Source organism: Nicotiana sylvestris, chromosome 2 (assembly GCF_000393655.2).
Source record: "Nicotiana sylvestris chromosome 2, ASM39365v2, whole genome shotgun sequence".
NCBI classification, from domain to species: Eukaryota; Viridiplantae; Streptophyta; class Magnoliopsida; order Solanales; family Solanaceae; genus Nicotiana; species Nicotiana sylvestris.
In genome coordinates, this window is record NC_091058.1 from 142,448,653 (window position 1) to 142,457,763 (window position 9,111).

The window sequence follows — 9,111 nt, forward strand, 5'->3', positions numbered from 1 at the left end:
GGTATTGTATTCTTCTTGATAGTGATTGTTGTTATTATCTTTCGTCGAGTCGAAACTGAGAAACGTTTGGCTTTTATTAGGGAACTTGGTAATCAACATCTCATTTTAGTCGATCAACATATTTTTTTCTGCTAGCTAAAATAGATCTTTCCTTGATGTACTTTGCTCAACTTTCTATTTTATTTAGTAATGAAAATATTTTCCTAATTAAGGAATCGTCATCGCAACTATAGCCATTGGACTTGACAATAATGTATTCTTAAGGAAGGACCAAATCATTTTTTATAATATATATTCTTTTTTTCGCTTCCGACATAAATAAAGAAATCACAGAATACTTGATTTAGATTTACTCTCATAATACTTATTAGCTGAATCTTTATCACTTGAGGTCATAAGTACGATTTAATCTAGCCAGCACTTGTAGTCTCCGCTCTTGTGGACTTTTAAACTATTGGTAGTACTTGACGGAAATCATCTCCAGAAACTATTGCTTTTTCACCAAATGATTTATCAACATCCATTATATCTCTAAAGCTCCTGTCAATTGTTCTGATCTGTCTAACGTTATGTCATGTGCGCTTCATCCTATATTATCAACTTTTATTTTTTTATTCAGTACCACCATTTGTTATGACCATTTCAATTGTTTGAAGAGGTATGTCGAATCTAGAGTGAGTCGTATGACCCTCTACACCATTTTATTGATATTGCTAATATTATCATGCCTCATTATCTAATATTTGCAAATAATGCACGATATAGGAATATCTTTTCAGTTCCTCCAGAGCCATCTACAAAAAATAACTTCGTTCTATGAATAATCGATTGTTTGTAATATAGTCTTGAAAGCTTATTCTTATTCATGATTTAACTTTACTTGTACATTGAAACCTTCCTCCGGCACTTATATGGCCTTTTTTTCAATATTTCTTGTGTATTATGATGTGTAATTATGTTCATATATAACCAATAGCTATTTCGACGTGCACAAGTTATTTAAGATATTATCTTGAGTAAATTCTTTTTTTTACTTTAGAAAGTATCTCAGGAACTCCAATTATAATTTGTACTTTCGTATGTATATGTTTTTTTTTTTCATTTAGATTTTAGATATAATATTTTCTTCGTATGGTAGTGATAGCAATAGAGTATAAAGAATATTACATTTGAAAATAGAATAAATTTGAACCGATCAAAAGCCAACAAACATTACACGTGTGATTGATATCAAAATCGAAAAGTAAAAGCAAAATTAACTTAGCTGATAATATGACAGGTACATTCTACTATCTAATAAGAGACAGTTAGCAGGCAGCTGGACGACATGCCTGCTTGCTGAACAGGGGTAAAATTGGAATTTTCTCTTTAACATTGTGAAGACGCTTTTTGCAAATTGTGGGTCCCATTGATCTATTTTGACACACCAGCACATCAATATTATTCCTTTGTGTTAGAATATGTGACTGCCTCATTTTGTAAGATGGTTTATATTTGTTAATAGACACAGATATCACAGAAAAAATTGAAATAAAAAAACATTACCTCATGACATATTTCTTTTGTGAGCAATTTTTTTTGCCAAAACATTTCTGTACGTATATTGAAACTGCACTCCTTTTACCAACTATTTTCACGTATATTACAATATTGCACTCCTTTTTTCTATTTATGTATTTTTAAGTTTGATTAGGTATAACTTATATATATGCATAATTGGAAGGATAACATAATGCATCAAATTAAATCTCAATATTATAGCTTTACAAGTTAATTTATTTGCAGCCAAATTATGTAACAAAACTTATACAAATTTACATAGTATTTTTTAGGGAAAACTGATAGAGTTATAAAGATTAAAAATGAAAATAAGAACGGTTAAAATGTTTGCGTTAGTGTTCAATTTAAAACCAAATTTACTTTTGATGGGTTATTCCCATTAGTTAAAAATACAACACAAACTCCTAAATATGCTCTAAAGAATAACCTTTAGTTAGATTATCTAATATGGTAAATGATTGCAAGTAAAGATAAAGAAATTATGAAGATATAAAATTTTATCCTACAAAACTACATGACCAACCCGACAAATGAGGTGAGAACTTGCATGGTTGGTTACTTGATTAATATTATTGAAGTGTAAATGCTTGGATATTATGCGAAATTTGTAGTGCTTTTAGACCAATTTTTTTGCAAACTTGGAGTATATTTCAAGGATAATAGCAAATGTATCATAGCGTTACAATCTTATAATTATAAACTTTTAATTGGAGCATAAACTGTTGGTAGATACTCTTGATAACTTTGTATTATTTTTTTTATAAGGTTATCCAACTATCTATGCAGATTGATCTTGTTAATCTTTTACGCTCTAAAGTTTGAACTTACATCGTATAAAATGTGAATAGTATAAGCCTAAATTCCCTTATTCTTATAATTCTTTCGGTATTCTTTGTACTTTCGATGGTTCATTTTTTTTATCTTGACCTGTTAAATATTTGACTTTGACTCAACAATTATGTATTAGGGTAAGTATATATATTGGAGAGTTGATAACTCAGGAAGAAGTGTACAATTCAGAACGACTTGAAATTTTTTCGTGTAGTGAAATATTTTTCTCTTAAATTCAAAATATTAATTTACGACATTTAGAAAATACTTGACATAATTTTTGTCATAAATTTTGACGGAGCATCTTTTCAGTATTATGGTTGAAAAAATTGGTGATTGTCAGAATTTTTGGTGCTTCAAATATTTCGTTAAACGGGATTAAAATATAAACGATGATTTAGAAAAAATCCATCAAACGTAATTTCTTGGTAATAGTAAGAGATGAAAACACACACTTGCATGGGCCATCCAGCCTCTAGTTCTAATATATAGAAGAGCCTTGAAAGCAGCCAGCCGTTGTCTTGCCAGCTTGCCGACCAAGGCTCTTTTTGGTCATTTCATATTTAGCTTTTATAATTGTTTGATCATTTAAAGTGGCTCTAAGTTTTGATTGGTTCAAATAACTTGATTATTGTGCTAACTTTGTTAATTTTAGTTGTTAGACATTTTAGCCCTTTGAGGGAGCCGAATATCTTTTCGAGTGGGTCCATCTCTCATTACAAATTGCGACTGGAAAATCCATTACTATGCATGGAAACTTTTTATATATAACTCGCCCAATTTTATGAATGCATGTGGGGAGATAAATTTTTGGTTTAAATATATACTTCTAAACTCTAAAGCTCAGAGCTGCCACTATCAAAACTGTTTAGAAATTTTCAAGAACTAACTTTATATATCATAAGCTATAATAGATATTATGGTAATTTAATTTTATAAATTTCTTCTAAATTAATTTTGTAGATCACATACTAAAATTATTTATGTGGTATTGAAATAAGTTGACATCTATAACTTTTTGGGCATTATAATTTCAAGTAAAAAATCAATTACCACATAAATATTTTTAGTATGTGATCTACAAAATTAATTTAGAAGAAATTTATAAAATTAAATTACCATAATATCTATTATAGCTTATGATATATAAAGTGAGTTCTTGAAAATTTCTAAACAGTTTGATAGTGGCAACTCTGAGCTTTAGAGTTTAGAAGTAATCATGAATATATTTAAACCAAAAATTTATCTCCCCACATGCATTCATAGAATTGGGCGAGATATATATAAAAAGTTGCCAGGCGTGGTAATGGATTTTCCAACCGCAATTTGTAATGAGAAATGGACCCACTCGAAAAGATATACGGCTCCCTCAAAGGGCTAAAATGTCTATACAACCAAAATTAATAAAGTTAGCACAATAATCAAGTTATTTGAACCAATCAAAACTTAGAACCACTTTAAATGATCAAACAATTATAAAGGCTAAATATGAAATGACCAAAAAGAGCCTTCGTCGGCAAGCTGGCAAGACAATGGCCAGCTGCTTCCAAGGCTCTTCTATATATTAGAAAATCAAATCATTTTACAGGAAAATATTTATCAAATCATCTTCTAATACCTTTTATTATGGTTAATTTTGGTAATTTCAGTTCTAAAAACTCTTAATATGGTGGCTGTATCAAATATTATTTGGGTTGGTAAAATACGTGTACAATGTTTTGTGAAATAGTTTGACAAATTCAAGTTGAAGAAAAATATTTTGCAGAAGACATTTTATTTTTACGTCATATTTTTGTTTAATTGTCTATTACAAAGTTAGATTTCATTTTAAGGTTTTTTTATCTGTTCAAAATTTTTTCAAAAGGTTTTCAAATAGATATGTAAGTGAGCTCTATAAAATACATAAGATTTTTATTGTTTACTACTTCGCAATTACTAACTTGTATTAACTAAGAGTGTACTTTCTAAATAATCCGAATGAAAATGAGATGAATGGAGCACACAAAAAGGCATTAAACATTCATAGTTCTAAGGTTGAAACTTTTTAAATATCTATAAAATTTATTAAAACATCATAATTAAATTAGGTATCTAAAACAAAAGAAAGGTAGAACCAGGAATGAGCAAAAAAAATCACATTATTAATTCAAGCATTTTACATTTTTTGAGAAAATTTTGTTTTAAAAAAATAGAATTGGTTGGCTTTGAAAGATGTGTTTATTTCCTCACTTTCATGTATCTTATCTTTCTTTATTTTATCTTAATGTTCTAAAAGTTGACAATAGAAATACATATATGTTATTATTATTATTATTATTATTATTCCTGTAGGACTAAAAAGATAAGACATTTAGTTGGGTGAATTGAATTTAAATTAAAGTACAACAACAAATTATAACAAAAAATAAATTAACAAGTAGAAAACAAACTTTGTCAGAGTTTACATTGTTGGGCCCGTGCGTGAGCACGGACAACATAGTCTAGTACGTTACTATAAGGAGTAGTTATAATCAGATAAAACACAAACTTTCTATTGATTAATATATATTTTTTAATATGTTCCTTAAAAGCTTTGAATCCCAATTTGTCGTGTTGGTTATTCAAATTCCTTATTTGCTGCACGTTGGGATATAAATCCTATTTGCTCAAAAAATTCAGTTCCCATTGTGTGATTTATAATCGAAAAAGAATTTCAGCATCGGGTTATTTACAATTATATCCTTAAACTATACAAATATTTAAGGTTTTAAAAGTCAATTAATATTTCGGAGATAATTTAGTCATTCAACATTTAACATAAATTATTCATGCTTTTATAATATATATATATATATATATATATATATAACAAGTAATTGTTTTACTTTTATATTCTATAGCAAAATAGATCAAGTGGCAAGTGCATGATACACAATTTAATGCCTATTATACGTAAAAATTGTATTTACCATAAGTCCTCTTTTTAGTGATTTTATTTTTTATTTTAGGATATTCAATTCTCTAGAGACTTAATCTTTTTCCAATTTAATGTGCACTTTTGATTTTTAAAATTTTGAAGCGAAGTCTTACAACATATATTATGTTGACTTTTTGTGTCACTTTGAGTGGGAGGAGGAGGAACATTGTCATGTGAAAGGTAGCCAAATCTTTTTCTAATTCAAAGTTCTTATTCGTACGTCCTTCAAAATATATGATTTACGTGAAAATTTGAGTGACATTTTCAAACATGGATATATTAGTATTAATTAAATCAAGATCGCAGTTTTTTTAATGAATTCGAAGTCCTAAACTCTACAACAACCGAAATTTATGGAAAAAGTAAATTCAATATCATATTTTTTTACACTAACACATTGAGATGTCCTAAAACTAATAGGATTACAAGGCTAACGTCTAGAATTCCAGTTATGTCATTTCATAATGAGTTATTAAGCTTAGTATTATAAGGTTATTTTTGTAAACCGATATTTTATTCATGCTTTTATAATAATATAGATAGATATTAAAAATAACCTTCAATTATTTTATGGTTCTATCAAAAATGAAAATATAACTAATAGTACCCAATAATTGTGATGACCCTAAAGGTCATCTTTTGTTTTATAAGTATAATCTGCGTCCCGAGGCCTTGAAAACCACTTTTTGCCTCACCTCGATTTGCGTACAGTTCGGACGCGTTTCTGGAAAGCCTTTATGTGAAATTTAAGAAAATAATAAAATTGGCCTTTAAAGTTGAATAAAGTTGACTTTGGTTAACATTCTTGGTAAACGGATCCGGACTCGTGATCAGACGGTCCCGTAGGGTCCGTAGTAAAATATGGGACTTGGGCATATACCCGAAATCGAATTCCGAGGTCCCAAGCCCGAGAAAAGAATTTTGAAAGAAAATTATTTTGGTGGAAAATATAAAGGCTTTAGAAGTGAATTGATGCGATTTCTTGATGATATCGGGTCCGTATCTTGGTTTCGGAGCCCGATACAAGTTTAAAATAATAATTTGGTTGAATCTGTGGAATTTGGTAAGAATCGGAGTTCGTTTGGTATAAAACGGACCTATAGTTGAGAAAATAAGAATTTCAATGTTCGTGAGCGATTTCATGAATTTGAGGTTTAATTCATAGTTGTTGATGTTATTTTGATGAATTGATCGCACGAGCAAGTCTATATGATGTTTTTGGACTTGCGTGCATGTTTGGTTTGGAGCCCCGAAGGTTCGGGTGAGTTTTGGATAGGCCGCGAAGTGTATTTGGACTTAGGAAAATTATTGCAGGATTACAGGTCTAGTGTTGGCCTCTGATCTCGCAATTGCGAGATCAGGGATCGCACTTGCGAAGTCTGATAGCTTGGGAATTGCGAGGGGCTGATCGCAATTGCGAAGTAAGCCCTTGCCAGCATTGCTCGTATTTGCGAGCATTTCTTTGCAAATGCGAAACCCTCAGAAAAATCCCAGTAGTCGCAAATGCGACATTCCCTTCACAATTGCTAAGATGGCAGGAATCCTCAGGAGTCGCAAATACGAAGAATTCTTCGCAAATACGAAGGTAGCAGACTTTGAAGGGTTCACAATTGCGAACCCCTGGTCGCAACTGTGAACCCCTGGTCGCAACTGTGAACCCCTGGTCGCAATTGCGACATCTGTACATGATAAGTGGGATTTCAGACAGGATTCTTCTTCATTTTTACAACTTTTCAAACCCTAAAACATCTTTGGCCGATTTTTCAAGGGTACAAACTCTTCCAAATCATTAGTAAGTCATTTCTAACTCATTTCTTTCAATCTAATCCATCTTTTTATATGATTTCATTTCAAAATCAAGGGTTTTTCAGGGGAAATTGGGTGATTTTGGGTAGAACTTAGGACTTTCAAATTTTGGGGATTTGGACCTCGATTTGAGGTCCGATTTCAAAACAAATTATATATTTGAGTTCGTGGGTGAATGGGTGATCGGGTTTTGGCCAAGTGGGCTCGGGGTTGATTTTTGACTTTTTTGGGAAATCATTAGAAAACCTATTTTCATGCATTAGAATTGGTTTATTTCGTATTTATTGAATTCATTAAGTAAATTGTGACTAGATACAAGTGAATTGGAAGTGGAATCGAGAGGTAAAGCGGTAGTTGAGGCTTGATTGTGTTCGTGACATTGAGGTAAGTGTTTGGTCTAACTTTAACTTGAGGGAATAAGAGTTGTGGTCTTATTTGCTATGTGTTAAGTGTTGAGTACGACATATAGGTGTGGTGACGAGTATCTATACGTTGGTGTCAAGCATACCCGTGAGTCTTATACTATTATTGTTGTGGCTCCGTTATGTTTGTTCATGCTTAATATGACGAATATGGATGTTGAACAAGGCTTATGAAAGTATTCTTGGTAATTGACCATTGGCTCAAGTTGAGACTTATGTTGTGAAGTGATTGTGGAAACGAGGTGAGATATATTGTTGATTCCCTTGCCGGGATGTTATCGTTTATGATATTGTTTTCCTTACCAGGACGTTGTTGCTTATGATATTATTTTCCCTTGCCGGAATTCTTTTGTGATTGGTGTTGATTTGTATATTGGGATCAGGTTGCACGCCGCAACAATATTATATGGGATCGGGTTGCACGCCGTAACAAAGAGTAATAAGGGTGGACAGGTGAGGTCGGGTTGCACGCCGCAACATCATTATCTGATTTGGATCGGGTTGCATGCCACAACATTATTATATGATTTGGATCGAGTTGCACGCCGCAACAGTATTATATGATTGGGATCGGGTTGCACGCGCAACAAGAAAGAATAAAAGTGAATATTGATTCATTATTATTTTTTTTCTTTCTGTATTCTTGTTGATATGAAATTTTGGTGTTCTTTATGCTTCCCTACTAAAATTCTATTAGTACTTCATATTCCCCGCAGCATGTTCCCCCTTCCCATCTTTAACTGCTAATTTCTGTTATCATTATTTGCCGTATATGATTTAACTGCACAAGTTTATTTGGTAGTTTTGTCCTAGCATCGTCACTACTTCGCTGAGGTTAGGCTCGACACTTACCAGCATATGGGGTCGGTTGTGCTGATACTACACTCTGCACTGTGTGCAGATCTCGGTGCTGGAGCATTTGGACCACAGTGAGTTTGCTGCCTTCAGTCCAGCGGAGACCCGAGGTAGTCCTGCAGACATCCGCAGGCCTTGGCGTCCCCTTCTATCCTATTTACTTTTGTTCTTACTTATTTCAGAGACAAACATGTATTTTTCTTTGTTCAAACACTATTTGTAGTATTCTTAAATAGTCCGTGACATTGTGACACCAGTTCTGGGTGGAGTTGTATTTTAGATTTCGTACTAGTATTTAGTTAAATTGTTGAATTTCATCTTCCGCACTTTTTATTCCGTTGTTGATCATATGTTAACTTGTGAAATTATTAAAATATAAGGAAAAAGGATAATAAAATCTGTAATTGTCGGCTTGCCTAGCTTTCAGTAGTAGGCACCATCACGACTCCCGAGGGTGGGAAATCTGGGTCGTGACAAGTTGGTATCAGAGCACTAGTTTTCTTAGGTCTCACAATTCACGGACAAGCTTAGTAGAGTCTGAGGGATTGGTATAGAGACGTCTTTGCTTATCCCCTAGAGGCTACAGAGTTTAGGAAAACTTCACATCTATTCTTTCATGTCGTGCGACTTGATTTCTCAATGCTAATTGAACTTCCACTATGTTTTTTCGCAGATGGTACG